The following is a 20,978-nucleotide window of genomic DNA, read 5'->3' as shown; positions in this document are numbered from 1 at the left end:
TTAAACTTTTCCCCAAACAGAGCAACACAAAAGTCTCCATGGCACTTTCACCCCAGGCTGGCCAGAGTGGCACTTAACAGGACACAGTGTTTTAACAGCGAAGGTACAAGGAGAGCCCGGCCGTTAACAGAAGAGTCAGGATGCACCCCCCCCCCCCAGGAGCTACAGAGCACTCCCACCCAAAGGACACCACGTGTCTTCAGTATGTGAAGTGCTATGGAGGGCTCCAGGAATTTCAGGCAGGCCACAAACCTTTGTTAAACCCCCAACTTTGCCAGTTTCCAAAATACTGAAAGATTGTCCCATTTCTAATTCTCACACCCTGCCCCCCCCCCCAAAGGGCACACCCAGTTCTGAGCCTGTTGACTTCTGACAATTCCCCACCTGTTCAAGTAAAAAAGTTTTCAGAATTCCAGTAAATCTGAGGATCCAGCATCAGTGTTATCACATTAATGAAACCAGGGACAAAACATCTACAAGAATTGGCTCACACTGGCTCAGCGAGTAAGAGCACTGGCTCCAGTGTCGGGATGACCTGGATCAAATCCGGGCTCAGATACTCAGCACCACACCCAGAAATAACTGGCCGTGTAACCTTGAGCAAGTTACTTAACCCCTATTGCTTAAAAAAAAAAAAAAAGAATTGGCTCACCCAAGAAGTCCAGTCTGGCATGGAGGAGGGAAAAAACTGAATTGAGAGATCACTTACTTGCGTTTTGGAGAATCAACTTCCTCCGAGGAGTGGCGATGGCCGAGACTAGTTCTAATTCTGACCTCAGAGACCCCTACCTACCCCATGCCAACATAGGCTCGTTCTCCCGACTCAAATTCAATCTTTACCTTTGTGTGGGTAAGTCAGTCAGAGGAGAGTCAGAACATAACTCTCACCTTCAGTTTTAAGCAACCTGTACCCATTTGCCAAAGAGCCCAACTACTGCAACTCCCATTGGTAGCATCCTAAGTGGCACAATCGTTGTCAGGACTTCAAGACAACTGTTGTGCCTTAAGGTGCTGACCTCCTCCCCCATCAGGCATCAGATCCACAAGACCCAGAGTCCAAAATGGTCTCTGAAAGGATGGGGTACCAAACCAGGTGGTTTGGGGTAAGGGCAGATTTTCCAATTACTCAATTCCCCAAATGTTACATTTTAGTCCTGCCACCAGTTAGCTTGGTACCCAGGACATCTCAGCAACCCCTGGCCCTAGATGGGCATGTTCATCATCCTGAGTGGCATGGAGACAAACAAGCAAAGGTAGGCCAGCAGACCAAATCAAGAGCAACCCATTACAGCCCCCAGTAACAAAGATGGATTGAACTTTCTGCTTTCAATGTATTCTCTCATGAGAACATTCAAGTCAAGTACTTGTAACACATCCCCGCCCATCACTTCACCAAGAAAGCCAACTGGACTCTAGACCGCAATGCTTTTGCATTGACAGTGACTTAAGTATTTCCCTTGTTAGTTTTCAGAAATACAATGGAGGGCTTTAGTTTGTCAAGCACATTCTGTTTGAGACCCTTATCGGCAAAACATAACTTGGGAGTAACAAGGACCAAGCAATGAGTAGACAATTACCAGGTAAATTTACTTCAAGTCCATTCAAGGGTCAGGTTATATACGATTCAGTATATCTTACTTCACACTCTTATTATTAGTATTAGAAAAATAGTGCCAAGTTACACATCCCAACTGGTTTGAGCAACGATGTTGAGAATAAATACAAGTTTCCCCTTGCTTTGAATACCGGTGGAAAGACATGAGAAATACAATAGCAACTTGAAACTTTTAAACTTTTATTTGTGCTGCTCAAGGGGAGAAAAATGTTAATCATTTACAAGACATTATCACCAGTTCATACCAAGATTAAAAAAAGAATGCTTTACTTTTGAACCACCCATATAGTGTCATACATTTTTAAGACTATCTACATTACCAGTAAACAAGTTTTCTGATCTAAGTTTTGTTTGTATCACGAACCAAGACTGAAATCCACTTGTAGACTTGTCAAGTCTTTGAAAAGCCAAAGATGGGCTTCTCCAGGCTTACCCCTTGGGCCACTAACAAGCATATAAATAATCCTTTAGAGTTCAGTTTTGGCAAAGAAACATGAAGTCATTTGATTATCTTTATCTCATTTTCTGATCACAAATTACTTAGAAACTATGCAAAGTATACAAGTACTAGCAACCCAAAATAAAAACACCCAACTCCACTGAAGCAAATACCAAATTTACAAAACCCACAAGATAACCCCTCCCCACATATTCCTTAGAAAAGTCCAATCTTACTCCCCAAAGTTTTGTCCCCAGTCTCATGCATTGTTACAAAGTCAGTGCCAACACTTTTTCCTTTGTTCCCCAAGTTCACAGCACAAGTTCTGGTAGTACTTTATTAATACTTTACAATGACCCAAGTTTTATACATACACATCTTTGTAGCTGGCTCATAAACACACAATCATTAACATTCTTACAGTACTTAGAACCTTGAGAGAACATTAATCACCTGTTTCTTGGAAACTTCCTTTCCTACAAACCATTGATTTTAAATGCCAACTTTCTAGTTTCCAATTCTTTTCAGAGTGCAAATACTCAAGATTCATCTATGCTTGTTGCCAAAGAGCTCAAATTTCCCTTTAAAATGGGCTGCATTTTAAGTAATTTTAATTTCCCTAAATTCACAAATCCTTGGGCTCATTAAATACATGGCAAGCCACAGCAGCCCAAAGCAACTTTCTCTGTAAGACCCCAAAAGAATTTCTGGCATACACCCATAAGAGGCTAAATTCTTGTTTTCTAAAGACTTAGATTTCCCTTTCCAGGTTCCAAAAGCAGGCCCAATTTGTGGACTCCCCTACCAGCCCCCACCCCCAATCAGCCATCTCCCTTCCTCCCCCCACCACCCCTTAGCCAAGGCTTCAGTCCCCCCCCCCCAACCCTAGATGCTTGCTCTCCCCCCTGAAGACTATCACCCTTTCCCCTTCCCACCCAGTCTTCCACTCCCCACAAGGCAGTTGGCATCTTAAGTACAACTTAGCTGACTCTACCAGCACACACTACTTAAAAGGGTGGCTGAGATAATTGCACCCTTCCCCTTCTATCAAGATCCAACCTTAAGACTGTACTTCTTAACCCACCAACACTGCCCCCCCCATCCCACACTCCATATGTAACCTAAATTGAAGTCCCTCTCTTAAGTCTAAATGCCCAAACCCCCTTTCATAGAGGATTCAGCTCTACCTAGAGCTCCCTTCAGTACCCTTTAGCTTTAAACAGTCATCGAATTATGAAATTATATCAGCACAAAACCATTCATGAGCCACTCTAGACAGGGCCACACTGGCAGGGTCCATAACTCAGTTCCGATTTTAGGACAGTCTGTAGCATCGCCCAAGTATTACAGTCTTCTCGCTGCAAGAAGTTCCTCATCACCAAACTGGAAATTAACTTAAGCGAAGAAGCCTCAAAATTTGGAAGATGGCACCTGAACAGGAACACCCCCCCCCACTTTTAAAAAGGTCAGCAGAAGGACTGCTAGCCTTAAGCCACATGGCAGAGGGCACCAAGCACCCCAGGCGTAGAACATACACAGGGATGTGTGTAACTGGAGGCATTTTTTCCTGAGGTTGCTCTGTTGAAGTGGTCGAATTATCAACACACTCATCTGAAAACTTAAAGGGCCAGCAGCAACCTTAATTGCAGAACTTCCCGAAGGGGCTCTGCAAACATTAAGCTGATGAACTTCCTTTACAAGGCTCTGGAGGCACCAACTACGATGGCTCTGAAGACAAGGAAACAAGCTTTCTCCTTCGGCTCTCTGCCTGCCGCACTGCTTGCTAGGGACTCACATTGGGCAAACTGCTCCATTTCTGATGGTGTCATCAGATCGTCCAGATGAACGCTATAATCAATCATGGTCCAAAAGGCATTTACTTCACTGCAAAACCCACTGGGAAATTTGCTTAAGATTCACCCAACCCAAACCATCTGCTAGTCAAGATTATCGATTCTCATTTGCTGGAGCCCCACCCATTCCATCAGAACACCCAGCTTCCTGAAGAAGCCTCATTCCCCTAAGGGGGTGTAGGGTGGGGCGTCTCCAACCTCAGAATGCTGCCCCACCCACGGGGGAAGGAGCACTGCCCAGTCAGTTGGGCTCACTTTGAGCTACCTAAAGCCAACGGACACCACACGGAACGGGGCGATTTGGGACATTCCCCTTATTTACTTACGCCTCACCAGAACCAGACAAGAATTTAAAAACTGAACTTATCGACTGATAACCTCGTGAAATAAAGGAAGGAGAAGCAGAGGTAGAGGGAGCAGACAGGGTACTTCACACCCAAAGAAGTTAGCTTTCAACCTATAGGAAAGAAAGGTTCCCCACGGAGAAGCCTTCCACCTGGAAAATAAAACGTGTCACTTTCCAGCCCCTCCCCCAACCAGTAATCGACCAGCACCTCAATCCCTGCAGCGCCACCTAGCGAGACCATGGAGTACGGGCCCTCAGAACGCTACTTCGAAGGGGTGTCCCTAGACCCCGGGGGCCCCAGGCTGCTGCGGGCCGGGCCCCTCCCTGGCTTGGAGCGCCCGTTGTTGCCGACACGTTACATACCACCCTGAGCCTCCAGGAGCTAAGTCCTTTTCCACAACATCTGTGCTCAGCAGCACCTCCTGGGGCTTTCCCAGTCTCACACCCCCAGGATGGTCCACAAACCCTTTGCTTTTCCTGGAAAAAAAAGTCACTGCTGGTATGACTCGTTCGAGTTCAGAGCCCCCCCCCCCCCCCTCCCCCAACAGCCCACCATCCTTTCTCCCTCACAGCCTTCCACAAAGGGCTATCTGCTCCGCCCCAGCCTACACGACCAGTACTAGGCCGCTGGGGGACATCGAATCTCGCCCCAGCCCATGATACAGCCCCCCGTAGCACCGCTTCCTGCTCCCACCATACAAACCAGGGCACCCCCACCTCTCTTAGCCAGCATCTCAGGGGGTGCCCTCTTAGAAAGCTGTCTTTCTCTTTCCTCTGCCGGGCATTTTGACAGCCGTGGCCCGTCAACCCTACTTTTTCCTCACTGTTACAACAACTTTCAAATCGGCAGCCTCAGCTCACACCGCTTTCTCCACCCAACCCTCTCTTGTCTCGTCCCTCCAGCACTCACTCAGATCCCGAGAGCTTATCAACTGCCTCTGACTCCCCCAGACCCCTTCTGTCTCTCCCGCAGCCATCCCGACCCCCCGGCCCAGACACCCTAACGCCTATCTGCTCTGATACACCCGCTACACTCACAACCCTCCTGCACTCTGCCTGCCGGGGCCGCGAAGGGCGCCTATTTATAGGGAGCTTGCGGAGCACGGCCTGGATTCTCGTCGGGACGATTCCTCCGCGGCCGCCAAAGAGTTCCTCTCCGGCCTTCGCCCTTGGCCTCACATCAACCCAGCTGCCCCCCCCCCCCGCCCTTCCTCCTTCGAATTCAGAGTGGAAAACTCGAGGTTCGGGGTGAAGGGAGCCCCCGTACTCCCTCCACCGCCCTGCACCCTTGAAGCCTCGCAATTCTCTGATAGGAGACGCAAACTTAAGGAAGGTTACTAGGAACATCTTTAAGGCGGGGGTCTCACATCTTTAGGCAAGCCCTGGGAACCTCGGTTTTTGTGGGGATCCCCCAAACCCCAACTTTATCTCGAGTTTCCCCGCTCCCAAAACAAATGGGAGAAAGAAGGTCCGGCACTCCCCAGGGCGCGGCCGGCGGACGGATCTACGCGGAGGAGTCGCATAACTTCGGAAGGACGCCGTGTCCTCGCGAAGGGCGGGGGAGGAGTGGGGAGGAAGAATGCACAGTCATCCTGGGGCCGTGTGCAGAGAGGCGCATGACTTCGGGCGGGGGCGGCAGCAGCTGCTGCAGCCTCGTGATTTGTCCATTGACGTCAGCGCCGCCTCCCGCTCCCCGGAGGCCGGGGCGGGAGGCCCAGCACGCATGCGCAGAAAGAGCCCAACGGCCGCAGTGTGGGGGTTGGAGGCGGGGTGGAGCTTTGGTTAGAGAAAGAAAAGTGGGTCAGGGGTCAGAGCGTGAAACTGAGGAGGGCGGGGCTACCGCGCCCCTCCCCCCGTGTACAGCGGGGGAAACTGAGGCTCAGGGAGGGGGAAGGGCTCTGGAGCCCGGCCAGTCCTCTGGGACTCTCCCCAGGCCACTCCCCTGCTCTGTGAACTGCCATGGCTCCCTGTTACTTCCAGGGCCAAATACAAACCAACCTCTAAAGCCCACCCACAACCCGGCCGTCGTCCCTCTCCAGACTTGGGACAGTCACCCTGGCCTAGGCCTCCCCTCAGGCAGCCTTGAGCAGCACCTGGAGGGGAAGCCCCCGGGCCGGGGCCTGGCACCTGCTGTAGGCTGTGCCCCGGTCTGTCGTCATCCCCTTAGGGAGGACACCGAGGCAAGCAGTGCAGTGACTTGGCCAGGGTCACCCAGCAGGACGTGTCTGAGGGGGGCCCTGCCGGCCGCTTCCTTCAGTTTAAAAAGGAGTCACAGCGGAGAGGGGACCCTTGTGGTCCCCCAGGCGCCGTGGGGCAGCAGCTCCCCAGCCAGGGCTCCGGCCCCTGCATCAGGAGGTTTGCTGGCCTAATTCTAGGTCTTCAGTGTCCAGGCCACCTGGGGGCTAGAGACAAGACTGGAACTTGAGTCACGGCTCCGCCTGGCACTAAGCCCGATGGCCCTGGGCTCAGACAAACCTAAAACACAAGCAGAAAGGCCCTGTGGAGCCTGCCCCCTCCACAGGCTGGCAGCTGGGGTCGCCAAAGGATCCCTCCCCCGGATGTTTTTAAACAGAGGAAATGCTGAGTTTCATTGCACGAGTGACATTAACCATGTGAGGCTTTCCCCCCAAGTTCCCTGGCCCCCTGAAATCTGCCAGGCCAAGGCTAAGACCCCCAATCTACCCCATCTTGCCATTGGAATACGAGGTGCTGACTGCCTGGGTCCCAGGCATGCATGGAAGGCCTCTCTCCTCAGCTGCAGGAAGCTGCTTGGGCACTGCACTGCTGCTCTGGCAGAAGGAGCGGGGCTGGGCCACGCTGGCAGGGGGAGGGGCCGTGTGGGGTGACTGCTCAAGGCCCTCCTGACAAGGACAGACAACACAACCAGGAGCCCTGGTGACTGGAGGGGAAGCTGGCCCAGCCGTAAACACAAGTGATCGTGCAGTGTCCTAGGCAGCAGCTCAGCGATGGCGCCCAGGGTGGGCCGGGAGCCAAAGGGCCACCGCCCCTTGCCAGCTGGGGTGATTCAGCCCGGGTGGGAGGACAAGCCCTGGCCTGTCCTCCATCCCAGCAGCTGCTGCCCCACCCCTGGGCGTCCAGCTGGCCTTGGTGGCCTTTTATTTAGAGGAAGGGTTGGGGCAGCAGGGGCAGGGGACCCCGGCCTAGGGACAGTGCCCACAGCAGCTCTTCTGCAGTCTGAGCCCTGGCTTCAAAGCCCCCTTGGGTGCAGCCTCCTCATCTTGAGCACCAGGGGCCTCTGGGCTCAGCCGGCCAGTCTATCCTCGGGGACAGTGCCTGGGAAAGGAATTTTAAGTGGCCCCACATGATGACCCAAGCCTTAGCCATCACCTAGTTTTCAACAAGGAACAAGCCAAGTGAAGCATGAGGTCTAATTAGGCCTGTCCTAAAAACCCCCAGAGACTCAGCATCTTTCCTGACCCAGCCTTCTGCGGGGTCACCAGAACCAGAGACTGCCCAAGGAACTGGCCAGGCTGGGTCATGCCTGAAGAAAGAAACCGATCATAGAAACTCATGGAGGCCCTTGGGCCTTCTCCCACCCTCAGGGTTCCAGCATGGGCCCCAAAGCGCTGTCTCCAGGAAAAGGGGATGTTGTTAGCCTTTGTAGGAAGATGAGGCAGGGCTGAGGCTTCTGGCTAGGAGAGGTGAGGAGGGGGTGATGAGGGGAGGAAGCCAGAGCCGCCCCTTCCCAGAACCCTCTGCGGCAGCTGGGGGAGAAGGGGCAGGCCAATCCCCAGCTGTCTTTCTGGAAAACAAGGTGGAATTACGCAAGAGAAAGCATTGGATTGTTCCGACTGTCCTTAGCAACCGTTTGTCAGAGCTATAAACCAGAGATTGCTGGGGCAGGAAAAATCCCAGAGGGACAAAAGTGGTCATTGCTCACAACCACAAAAAAGCTGGAAATGAGATGTGGCCAGGAGGAGAGAAGCCGGAGAAAAAGACAGTGCCAGGGCTGCCCACAAAAGGGCAGGCACCTGGTGGGTGAATACAGGGAAGGGGAGAGAGGGAGAGAGGGAGACACAGAGACTCAGGGAGGGACAGAGACTCAGGGAGGGACAGAGTGGGAGAGAGGAAGGGTGGAGCCATGGGGACAGAGCTGGGACGGACATGCTGCCTTCTCCCTATAATAATCTGGTGATGTAGAAATTAGTTTGTGGGGAAGTCGACTAACTCAGAAGGCAACAATGCAGGAACCCAGGTGGATGAGATATCAGCCCAGAGGTCAGCCTGAGCCTGCAGGTAGTAGGTGCACGATAGAAAGGCTTATTCCCCAGGGGGGAAAGTTTGCACAGACCAGAGAGGCCTCCATGAGGATGGGGGTGGGGTACCTGGGTGTGCAGAGGAGGACTGAGAGACAAGGCTTGGTCCAGGCTGCAGGTCGGCATGTTTGGACGGGCCAGGATGAGACCACAGCCACAGTGTTTTCCATCCTCTCCCCTCCCCCCCTTCCTTCCTCCCTTCCCACCCTGCTGGGGGGCTCAGGGGAGAGCAGGAAGGTAGACAGGGAGGGAGAGAGGAAAAGGAATGTTTGCCTTTTCATCCTGGTTTCTTTGGCCCTGGGGCTTCCAGTGGGTGTCAGAGGTCTTTCTGTGCCTTTTAGAGGGGGATGGAACAATTCCCTACATGCCCCCCCCCCCATCCTAACAGCAAAGAGACCAGCGCCCACAGAACAACTGCTCTCCAGGCATGGCCACTTTCCATGTCCTTCTGCAGTGGGGCAGTGGGAGAGGAGAGGGAGGCCGAAGAGCCTGGCTCCCCATCCCAGGATGCTCCTGTCAAATCGTGCCCGGGGCCTGGGCCAGGACCACAAGCCCTGCTCTGGACCCTGGCCGTGGGGGTCAGGAAGGGGTGGCTACCAGGAAGGAAGGCTACCCAAGACACAGCAGGTGGTCTGGCCTCCCAGGGAAGGAGCTGCCCCAAGTTAGCTAGCTGATCCTCTATGTGCTTAGCCACCAGGCATCTCAGCACACATAAACCGAAAAGTTGTTGTCTAGTCGCGCCCAGCCCTTTGTCACCACATGTGGGGTTTTTTTTTAGGCAAAGCTATTGGAGTAAAATTGAAGTGATTTCCTTATCCAGTTCATTTTACAGATGGGGAGACTGAGGCAAAGGGACACAGAGTCCTCATAAGGTAACCTAGAAGCTGGGGGAATTGGGAGCTGTGCTGTTAAGTTGAATCTTAAGCAACCCAGAGATTCCAGGAAGCAGAGGTGAGGGGGAGAGCCTGGGGATCATCAGCCAAAGATGGAGGGACTGTCATGGTGAGGCCCCTCAGCTCCCAGTACGGTGCTGCCCAGCCCCTGCCCTCTTTGGGCATGGGGGCTCTGGGCACTTGGCCACAGAGGTGGCAGCTTTGGCAAGCCCACTTTTTCAAGGGAGGGCCGGCCAGAGGGAGCAATGCTATCAATGAAATCAAGCTTTACAGCTGAAGCAGGCCTGAGCCAGTTACCTGCAGCGGGGCTGAATGGGAGGGACACAGCCCCCGAGGCCAGAGGACACTCTGTGCTGTGTGACCTGGGCCACTGACCCAGTTCCTCCAAGCCTCAGTTCCCTCTTTTGTAAGATGAGGAAGCTGGTGTAGATGCCCTTGGGGGTCCTTCACAGATCTGGATCTCTGAGCCTGTAGCTGCTGAGAAGCCTCTGAGTTAAAGTTAAGGGCTGGGGAAGGAGGGAAGGAAGGAGAGAGGAATGGAGAGGGCGACAGGAAGGATTTCTGAAACAGGGAGGTTTAAAGGAAGGAGATACTTTCAGCCGTGATGGAGCATTTATTAACCACCTACTATGTGCCGGGCCTTGGAGATACAGAGAGGACAAGCTCCAATGGGGAAAAATGCTGTGGAACTTCGGGGTGGGAAGGGGGAGCCCCAAGGCCCATCTCAGCAGCTATTCCAGGAACAATTATTAAGGACTCCTATGTAAAGGAGAGGCGTGGTAGGAAAAGTGCTTGGACCTACTATGTGCCAGGCTTGGTGTCAGCTGGGCCTGATCTCCAATCTGGCTTCGGTGATTCCTACAGCCTTGCGCCCTCAGAGGGCATGCTGAAGGCCCTCTGAACGCTGGAACGTCCCACCCCCAGCCTTTCAGCAGAGATGCCATCCTGGACAGCTTTAGAGCTGATGAGTCACAGACCCACTCTGGCTTCTCTGGTTCTGTGCTGCCGGCTCCAACTCTCTCATCTGGGGGAGGGGTTTGCCTGCTTCAAGTTCCAGAAGTTTGACCTCAATTGTCACCCCCAAAATAAGGTGACCTGCTGTCTCAGTCTCTAACATTTGGCACAACAGGGTTCTGGAAGGGAGTTCTGGGGGGTACAGAGGACAATCAGGCTTGGTCGCCTCCCTCCCTCTGTGGTCTAGGCCAAGATCCTTTTGTTCCAATTGCCTGGGGGCAATTAGAGAATCGCTGGCCCTTTAGATTTCAGGGAACCAGTGAACTTGCAAGGGAAAACCTTTCTTTTTTTTTTTTTTTGGAGAGGGGAAGGTAGGGCAATTGGGGTTAAGTGACTTGCCCAAGGTCACACGGCCAGTTTTTTTGTGGTAACTGTCTGAGGCCGGATTTGAACTCGGGTCCTCCAGACTCCAGGGCCCATGCTCTATTCACTGGGCCACCTAGCCACCCCTCCTCTTTCTTTTCAGTTTCCTTTGCAAGCCATGTCTTTATGTGCCCCTCCAGTCCCTCAGTATAGAAGGTCCTCAAGAGAGGTCTGATCACTCCATGATAGTCTGTTCAGAACTTGTTTTCAGTCATCTGCTCAGTACCTGGCCTTTGTGCTGAGCCAGGCAGGTCCCTCCCCTCTCAGAATCGGCATTCCTGGGGAGAAGCCAGAGATTCGATGATAGATATTAACTGTTTTGACAAACTAGTGACAGAGTAGTTTGGGAGGAGGGTGGAGAAATCGCACTTGGCTGCCCGGGAGGCCCAGGAGGATCCCAGAGGCCTAGTGATGAGATGGAGGCCCAAGGGGCTAGCCCACATTGTTCAATTTTCTGCCAGAGGAGTGCTCTCACAGATTCCACCCGAAAACCCCAGGTGGTTCTCCATGGAAACGTGTCCAAACAAGCCTGTGGCCGCCCCAGCTTGGCGGATTCACTTCCTGCTTCTCCCCAGACAAGCCCTCCAGGAGCTCTTGTTCCAGCTCTTTAAGCTGGCATTCAAGGACCTCTACAGCCTTTCCAGCCTCATCCCATATGGCTCCTACTCACTCTGCCATCTGGCCACACTGGACGAAATTCTGGCCTTCGCTGGGTCTGGTCCCTCCCTGGATCTTGAATTACTGTGTATTCTTTATATTTTTAAAATAATATTTTAATCTTTTTTCCAATTATATGTAAGTACAATTTTCAACATTCAGTTTTTGGAAGATTTTGAGTTCCAAATTTTTCTCCTTCCCTCTCCCCTCCCCATTATGGCAATCTACTATAGGTTATATGTGCAGTCATGTAAAACATTTCCACATTAGCCACGTTGTGGACAAAAGGAAAAACCCAGGCAGAAGTGCAAATGTTATGCCTTGATGTGCATTCAGCCTCCACAGTCCTTTCTCTGAATGTGGCCGGCATTTCCGTCAAACTGAGCATCATCTGAAATCATTGCATTGCTGGGAAGAGCTAAGTCAGCCAGGGCTGATCATGTTACAGCCTCAGTTCCTGTGGACCTGGGTCTCCTGGGTCTCCTGGGTCTGCGCCTCCACTCCTGCTGTGCGCCCCTGAAAGCTGCCTCCGAGGCCACCACCTGCAGGGATGGCTCCCTGGTCTGCAGCCCCCACCACTTCCCCTTCAGACCTTCGCTATTTCCCGAGTATCGTTGGGTTGGTCGTACTGGGGACAGTGGCCCAGTGAGGGCAAGGGAGAGTGTCTCACTGAAATGCAAATTGGGAATTCTGCTTCATCGCCATTCTCAGCCTTGCTTTTGAGCAGAGGCCTGCTGTGAATTGTTAAAGCCAGTCAAGCCAGCTGGCATTAGTAATTTGTTAGCTTTGCTGAGTTTAAGTGGCGGCTTCTTCTGTGAGAGTCCCCAAAGTTCCCTTTTTTATGTGAGTTAATTCCTCATTTGGATTCATGGAAAATCACCAGCTTGCCTCGGGTTGCCAAGCTCTGGTACTGGGGGCGTGACTAGCCGGCTGCGCCCCAAGCTTTTGTAATGCCCAGCCAATCAGAGAAAAGGGGCGTTCTCTGCGCAGAGATGGTTCCCCTTTCCCAGAAACAGGTTCTCTGTTTCTGTCTTATTTCCAGTCATGATTTCCCTATTCTTGTCCTTGCTCAAGATGTCCGAAACGCGTTAGCCGGCCGTGTGCAGGCAGATACTGCTGGTGGTCAGCACCCTCTGCGCCAACCAGCCAGGCATCAGTAACACCCATGTTACTCAGATTTTGTCATTTGCCTCAGTTCCTCCTTGTGGACTATAAGAAAGCTCTATAAAGTCTCCACGGGGTCCTCGGTGCTAATTGGCAGCTGGGGGGCACCACAGGCCCAGAGTGCTGGGTCTGGAGTCTAAGGAAGACCTTAGTTCAAATTTGGCCTCAGACAGTAACTGTGTGACCCTGGACAAGTCACTTCACCTTGTTTGCCTCTGTTTCCTCATCTGTAAAATGAGCTGGAGAAGGAAACGGTGAACCATTCCAGTGTCTTTGCCAAGAAAACCCCCAATGGGATCAGAAGAGTTGGGCACAGCTAAACAACGGCCTTGCTACTAAATGGAACGTGTCCAGTTTCTCTTTACTGCAAATTTCAACAGCCACATTACCTCAGCTCGGAACCTGCCCCAGTGCCCAGCCCATAGCCCTGCAGCCAACAGGAACTCAATGACTTCACTCCAGAAGACACACCATTGCTCTGTGCTCTGGAAACAGGAGTTGGGTGCAGGAAGGTGCAGGGCAGGCCAGCTTTCAGGCCAAGCGAGATATCTGTAACAAAAAACGCACCAAACCAAGCCCAGCACAGTGAACGCTACAGAAATGCTTGTTCCTTCCCCTCCCCTTTATGTGTCCTGGCTTTGGAGGCCACAAGCTGGCCCAGCTCCAGGGGGTGTGGGACTTCCCCTTCTCCGAGACCCAGATCCCTTATCTGTAAAATGAAAAATTATATATAGTCTCTCTCTTCCCCTCTTTCTCTAACTCTCCCTCTCTCCTCACTCTCTGTTTTTCGGTCTCCCTCTGTCCCTCTCTCTGTCTCCCTTTCTTCTCTCTCTCCTGTTGTAGGGAAGTCACTTTGTAAACCACAAACTCTGGTGCCAGTGTGACTTCCTCTGGGGTACTCAGCTCCCCAGCTTTTGTACCTCAAAACCTTATACCCAACAGCACACATGTGCACAGGGCCCAGCACACAGTAGGCATTTAATGAAGGCTCGTTGATTGATTAATTTGTAAGAAAACCTGGGCAGCCTTCTGGGGCACTACAGCCTCACAGAACAAGATTTTTCCTCTGCTGGAATTACAGCCCATGGCGGGGTGGAGTCTAAGCCTCCACAGTGACCCAGCTCTCAGAGTGGCCAGGACACTGAGATCACCAGCCCTGCCTGGCCTGGGCCCTCAGAAAACCCCTCTTCTCTGCCCCTCCCAGGAACGGCAGGTGGGATACTTGGGGGATTTAGTCAGAAGCCTTGGAAAAAGAAGGCAACTTTGTCTCCGAGACTGCAGGCTTAGTCTCCCTGCCTCAAATAGCACTCTGCCCCTGGTTAAAAATAGACCTGTTCTTGGAGCAGCCAGTCCCTGGGGCGGGAGGAGCAGTTCCAAGAAGAGAGAGGCAGGGACTGGCCAAGAGGGACAGATGAGGGCTCCAGGGGCCGGGCCTCCTCCCTGCCACCTCCAGGGGAGCAGAAGCATTTAGCCCCTGGGTAAGTCCCAGTTAGAGTCTCACAGGTTCTAATGGCATGATAATAATAATAACACCACATTTCTGTGTGCCAGACCCTGTGCTAAGTGCTCTACAATTGTTACCTCATTTGTCCTCACGACAAGCTGTGGAAGTGGATCTTATCCTCATTTTACAGATGAAGAAACTGAGGCAGAGGTTAGGTGACTTACCCAGGGTCATACAGCGAGGAAATGTCTGGGGCTGGATTTGAATTTAGGTCTTCCTGACTCCAGTTGCACTGACCAGCTGCCCTGAGAATTAGTTCCCCCATAAATCCCAGTGTTAGCTCTGAGCTCCCAGTTCAGCCTCCTTGGCCCCCTCCAGCCTCAGATCTCCCATCTCTTGATCCCACAGTGGCCCTGCTACCCCCCCATCCAGAGTCAGCTCTGGGCTGGAGGCCAGCTTGGCTCCTTTGTCCTGCCCCAGACCAGGCCGACCCGGGGCAGTGAATGCTAATCAAGCCTCACAGACTGACTCCCTTATGCTCAATTCAACTGCCCCCAGCCTGTTTCCTCTACTGTAAAATGAGGGGCCTTGGACCAGCCACTCTCAGAGGTCCCCACCAGCCACCTCCCTGCATTTTGCTGCATTGCAGAGAATTGCATAGCCAAGGCCAGCCAGAGACAGGAGAGTGGGGCTCACGCGCCATCTGCTGGCCGGACACCGCATAGCAAGCCCTGCTGCGCACACCTTCTCTCCCTGACCTCTGCCGGTTCTCATGTGTGAGCTAGGCATCACAGAGACCACCTGTGCAGAAAGCCCTTCACGCCTCCCTTCCCTTCAGAGACACAGGAAGGGTCTGAGCCGTCCAGGCCAGCCTGTGCCCACACCAGGAGCTACTCCCCTGGGCTACTCCTGCTGTGCCTTCCCGTCATCCCGTGTCTTTGTGTCTCATGCATTTAAGAGCAGGGCTCTGAGAAGGCATCCACAGACCGCCCTGGGCGCCCCCACTGAGAGGGAAAGGTCCCTCTGGTCCCCCGTGAGCTCAGCCTCTGACCTTGGCAACTCCAGCATCCCTGTGTTACTGGGAAGCGTTCCTCTCCCAAGCCGCCACCTGTCTCCCTGACTTCGTGGCAGCAGCGAACTCTGGAGCTGGGCTAGCCACACTGGCCGCCTGTGGGCTCCAGACCAGGGCGTTGTGTGTGTGTGTGGGGGGGGGGGCAGAGCTGTCCACCCTGGAGGAAGTGTCTGGGGGGGCCCAGGGAGGAGACTCTGTAGATGCAGGCCCCAGCGGCCATCCAGTCCAACTCTCTCATTTTACAGATGGGAAGATGGGGCCCAGTGACTGGCCAAGGCCACATGGGTAGCGGGCATCAGAGGCATGATGAACCCAGGTTTTTGACTCTAGAACCAGGGCCCTTTGGACCATGCTATCATAGCAGCTTGGTGAGGTGGGGGTCCGCCTGTTGCTCGCATAGGTTGCTTCTAATTTTGTTCTCTGGGGCCAAGCAATCAAACACAGCAGGGAGGCAGCATGGGGCTGCTGGACTTGGAGTCTTAGGCCCTGAGTCCAAATCCTGGCCGAACCATGGACTTCCTGTGTGACCTGGAGCAAGTCACTTGATTCTCAGGCCTCAGTTTATCCATCTGTAAAATGAGGAGGTTCATCTAAATGACCTGTCCATTCCCTTCCAGCTCCAGATCTAGAGCCTATGGATCCCATTTTATCAGCCCTTTAGATAACAGATGACCAGCACCTTCTACAGCCCCTAGCCCCTCCAATCGTGTCATTTCTTGTCTGACTGTTGTTTAAGAGGGGCCCCCTTAGGCCTCTATGGGAATTATGTTAGCTGCCTCTCTGCTCAGGCTGCTCCCATCCTTGGGAAGGTCCTTCTCTCCCCATCCCAAGAAAATGGGAGCCAGGGAGGGGAAGGGACAGGGATGGTGGGTGGGGGCCACTGGGGAGGCGACTGACAAGTCCCATCCAGGAACAATAGCGTTGTTGATTTGATCTTAGATCATGGTTCATGGGCCCAGAACTGGGAAGGAGGGTGGGGAGGAAACACAGGGAGAAAGATGGTAAGGGGGCTGTGGAGGAGGGGAGAAGGTGAAGCAGAGAGGCACACAATTGCCCCACCCAAGCCCACTCCTCCAGGAAGCCCGGCCTGGGTAACTTGGCCAGCACGAACCTCTCTCCTTTCTCAATGAGGTTATTGTCTGCAATAGATCTTTGGGAGCCTGGGAATCCTGGAAACTCTGAGTCAGGAGGCGTGCTGTGGTCATTTGGTCCATCCTGGAGGCGTGAGTCATCCTGGCAACATTCTGGACAAACACCCCCAGTCCACGCCAGAGTCCTCTTGGCCAGGATTGCAGGAGCCTATCTTGTTGGGAAGTTTAATGTAATTTGGCAGATTTATTAAGTCCCTTGTGCTGGGTGCTGGAGACTGCCCTCAGCCCAAACTCCCCCTCCCCAAACCCCTTCCCCTGGATTAGTGCCTATCTGCACTATACAGATCTTGTGTGTGTATGTGTGCACACACAAACACATAATATATACACATATACATACATATATGTATTTACATGTCTCCCCATTAGAACATGAGCTCTCTGAGGGCAAGGGCTGTGTTTTGTGCTGGGTACAAAGTAAGCTCTTGGATGACCACAGAGGGAAAGAGCTGATATCTGGAGATATCAGATATTTGGAGGGTCAAGGAAGGCTCCGTGTAGCGGAGGAGGGTCCTACAGGCCGAGGAGGAAGGGACGCCTTCCCTAGTGGGGGAAGGCTGTATAAAGACACCAAGGTGGGTGTGCAATGTCAAGATTGAGGTGCCCCTCAAGGTGATGAGGTGAAAGGCCCTCATAGAGGACCTTATAGGTTGGGCTTTGGAGCTTGTACCTGACCCCAGAGAGCTGCCCAAGCCTTCTGAATAAGGAACAAGAGGGCAGGAGGTGGCAGGAAGCCAACCTAAACCTTGGTGTCCAGAAGGTACAAAGGATAGACCTAGACAATCCAGAGGCTTAGAAAAGGATGGGGCGCTTGGCTTAGGATGCAGACCGTGGATAGGCATTGGCGGTAGCCCTTACCTCCCTTCCCCACAGAGATGGCCCTGGAGCATGGGCAGAGCAGGGCCAGCTCTTCTGATTGTCTGGTGTCTTAATTCTGGGGCCCCCAGCATGCCTGACTCTACCGTCCTCTTCCCTAACCCCCTCCAAGTTCTGGACCTGTGAACCTCGATCTAAGATCAGATCAACATTGCTATTGTTCCTGGATGGGACATGTCTGGCCAACGGCCTCTGACAATGGCCCCCACTCACCATCCCTGTTACTTTTCAGACCAAGCTTCCCCTCCCTGGCTGCCATTTTCTTATATGTATTGTCTCTCCCATCAGAATGTGTGACCTGGTTTCCACCCCAGAGGGATAGAAGAGGAACAGCTTGGGATTGTTTGCTGGTAAAAAGAGGGAAACATGACTCTGATTGGTGGAGAGGAGGTTGAGGGTGATGCCGTACCTGTGCGAGGGATGGAGCGGGCTGGTTCTGAGCTTCTTGGGGGAGACAGGGAGAGCACACTCTGGGGAGGTGGAAGCCCTCCTCTAAACTTGGAGATAGTTGACATATAGACACTCGGTGAAACAATGGATAGAGTGCCGGCCCTAGAGTCAGGAAGCTCTGAGTTCAAATGTGACCTCAGACACCCACCAGTTGTGTGATCCTGGGTAAATCTCAGTTTCCTCATCTGTTAAATGAAAGGGTAGGCTTAGATGTTCTCTGAAGCTTTCCCTGGCTCTCAGTCTTTGGGCCCTGCATGTGTGTGATCATATCAACACCAGGCTTGGTGTATCCTGAAGGAGCACCTCAGAGGACCCCCTCAGTGGGGTCTGTGGATGGGAACTGGCATCTGAAGCCAGGAAGGGTGGGGCCAATGGCCGGCACCTTTCCTGATGATTCCAAGATGGTTTTCCCAAACCCTTCACAGTGCTGATCTCACTCTTCAGACAAAATACAAAGACCTAGCTGGTGCTGCCCCCCTCAGCTTCCTGCTCTGAACATGTGGGAGTTCTTAACAAGGCCCTGACTCTAGTGCGTGACCATGAGCATGAGCTCAGAGACTTAAATAAACTCCCCTTCTCCCCCAGAAAATGGGAGTTAGCTCCAGGCTTCCCAAGGGCTCAGCCTCCAAAGTACAGAATGCAAGGATTCAAGCCCTGGCCTCCACAGGAGGCCTTTGCCAGCTTCCCCTCCCTCCCACACCACATCCCTTTTCTGTCAGATCCTGACTTTCTTTGGCCAGCCCCGAGTCAAGGACCTGGAACATAGAAAACACTTAGTAAAGACCCACTGAGACAATGATGAGATTGTCCCCGGGGTTTCAGAAGAAGAAATAAAGATGTGGATGAAACTGATTGGTCATTCAGGAAAGGAAGCTGACCCTTGGCTCTCGGGTCTGAGCAGTTAACTAGCTAGAATACAGGCCTGAAGGCAGCCCAGCCCGTGTGTGCCTGTGTTTAAGTGTTGGGGTGGACAGAATCTCAGACCTGACCAACACTCAGCTTGACTGCCAGCCCTGCCTTCTGCATAAGAGCTCAAACGGCAGCCTGGGAAAGGACTTTAGAAGCCACTGAGAGCAAATGAGGAAATGGAGGCCCAGAGCATGTGAAAGGCTTTTGGTCCAGGTCCATGGAAGATGCATTTTTGGAATCTGGATTTCCTGATGACTCCAGGATTCCTTCCGGGACCACCCTGCCTCTGGGAAGTGCAGTGGCCAGTCGACAAAAGCATGTAATTACCAATCTCCTTCTGCCAGGACACAATCTTTTTTTCTAGGCTCATCCTCACGAGGTCTATCTGCCCCCCCCAACTAATCCACCCCAGAGAGCTCTTCACACCCCAAATTTGCATTTATTTTACAAATATTTTGACAACAATAAATGGACCTCAGCCACAGCTGGCTCATTTGCAAAGTGCTAAGCCCAGGGCTCAGGCTCTCCACTTGGCAGATGGATGAGCAGCCCCAGAGGTTATGAGGTGCCAAGCATGGGTGGGTGGTGTCTGGACCCAGGGTTTCTTGATCCTACATCCAAAGTCCTGTCTACTAGGCAGTGCTGCCCCTCGTCTAGTCTCTGCAGACCTCCACGCTTGCACCCCCAGTAGCCTTTGGACACAGGATGGGATGTCCAGGAGAGATGGTAAACCCAACCTATCCAGAACAGACTGTAACAGCCCCCTACCCCCCAGCCTTCTCTGTTACCGTAGAGGGCAACATCCTCCTCTCGGCCCCTCGGGCTCTCAACCAGGCGTCAGCCCCGACTCCCCACCATCCAATATGGTGCCAAGGCCTTTCCACATCCTTTGTAGTCTCTCTCCCTTATGCCCCTCTTGCCACCCCACTGGTGTGCACCCAGCCCACTGCTGGTCTCTCCCCACTCCGACCCATTCTTCACTCAGTCTAATGATGTCACCCTGAGCCCCCACCCCACCCCGTAAACCTGTGACCTCCTCTGGCTTCCTACCTCAGCCTCCTCTCTCCAATCTTCCCTCCAAGTCCTCTGCCATTCACTAACACCAGTCTTTGTTGCTTCTTGCCCAACCCTCACCATCTTGCCTCTGTTTGTTTTCCCTGGCTGCCCCCCTGGGCCTGGAACTGGCTCCCTCCTCCATCTTTGATTCCTGGCTTCCCTCAAGTACCAGCCAGATCCCATCTTCTCCAAGACTGAGCATCACACAGCCCAGCGCCCAACACGGAGGAGGTGCTCAGTAAATCTTTGCTGATGTGCCTTATTTCCTACCCGGACCTAAGCTCGAAGGCAGGGCTTGTTGTTGTCTCCGCTTCCTGTGCCTAACAGACAGCTTGCTGAATGAGCATCTTGCCTGCTAATGGATAGAAGATAGCCATTTTAGGAGTGAATACCTGTTCTTGGCAATTGGGTTCAGCATGAGTCAACAGGCAGGATTTCCAGTAGAGAAACTGGGAGATGACAACATTCTGCAGCAACCAGAGTTTCTAGGGCCACGAAGTCATGTGGCGTTTCCTTGGTCCTGCAGAAGCCTATTCTAATGTAGAACCAACCAGGTGTGTGATTAGGACCAAAGTCTGTGTCCTTGGGCAAGTCACTGTATGTGAATTCGATTTCCTCCTCCACAAACTGGGTCCAAGCCAGGTTTACCCACTGGGCTCTGTGGCTAAGAGTGCTCCAGAAGCCTGGGCCTTGAGTGTCTACAGCCAGGCAGCTCTTAATTTTATAGATAAGCAAACCAAGGCCCAGGAAGGGCACAGATTTAGGGTGACCATCTGGTCCTCTCATTTCTTAAGGTCTCACATGTGTCATAAAACTGAACTTGGAAGGGGGCCAGAGCTCTTCCTTGCTGTGCTACCTGGCCGCCTGTAATGGAAATGTAAATTTTAAAGATCTTCCCTGCCCCTAGGCTAATGTGCACCTGAAGCCTGGGGTGGGAGGCTTGTTTTTCAGTAGATACTTCTTGATTGGCCAGTGAGTCAATAAGGTTGTTACATTCTCTGAGCCAGGAGAAGGCTATATAAGCCCTGATGTGTAGCTTTGTTTTGGGGCTCACTTTGAGAAGTGTTCTGTGATTTGATATGGATTCTGGGAAGCCGTTTTCCTGAGCCCCCCGGCTTTGAAAAACCCAGAATGTGGAAACCCAGATGTTGACTGGGTATGGATGTAATGGTTGGACAGTTTGGAAATCTGTCTACTTGATGTTTCTGTCTTGATAATTATGCCTGTATACTTTGAGGTTCAGGGTGCTGACCTTTTCTCCTGAACAAGGTAAACAATATATGTCTGACTGATTAAAGTAAGCTTGTTAATCCATTTTGAGTTGCTTTCCTTTAACAAAGCAGATCCAAGAACCTGTGTGAGCAGGCACCTTGGGGACACTGGGGTGCTTGCCGCTACA

General features: G+C 52.6%; 1 protein-coding gene and 1 long non-coding RNA gene across 2 annotated transcripts in view; one reads left to right on the top strand and one right to left on the bottom strand.

The window, feature by feature from the left end:
* Positions 1 to 20,978, top strand: part of FAU (FAU ubiquitin like and ribosomal protein S30 fusion) — a 380,300-nt gene that overhangs the window by 97,103 nt on the left and 262,219 nt on the right. The window lies entirely within an intron of this gene.
* LOC138144824 (uncharacterized) lies at positions 1,776 to 5,308 on the bottom strand. The gene is made up of 2 exons (XR_011164031.1): positions 4,971 to 5,308; positions 1,776 to 4,730 (listed from the first exon to the last, which is right to left on the bottom strand). It is a non-coding gene; the product is annotated as an uncharacterized lncRNA (long non-coding RNA).

This window comes from Petaurus breviceps, unplaced genomic scaffold (assembly GCF_028583685.1).
Source record: "Petaurus breviceps papuanus isolate PSGF00001 unplaced genomic scaffold, PetGlider_PUasm1.0 90721, whole genome shotgun sequence".
In the NCBI taxonomy this organism is placed as follows: domain Eukaryota; kingdom Metazoa; phylum Chordata; class Mammalia; order Diprotodontia; family Petauridae; genus Petaurus; species Petaurus breviceps.
The sequence above is the reverse complement of the archived record's forward strand: the minus strand, read 5'-3'. Positions and strand labels throughout refer to the sequence as shown.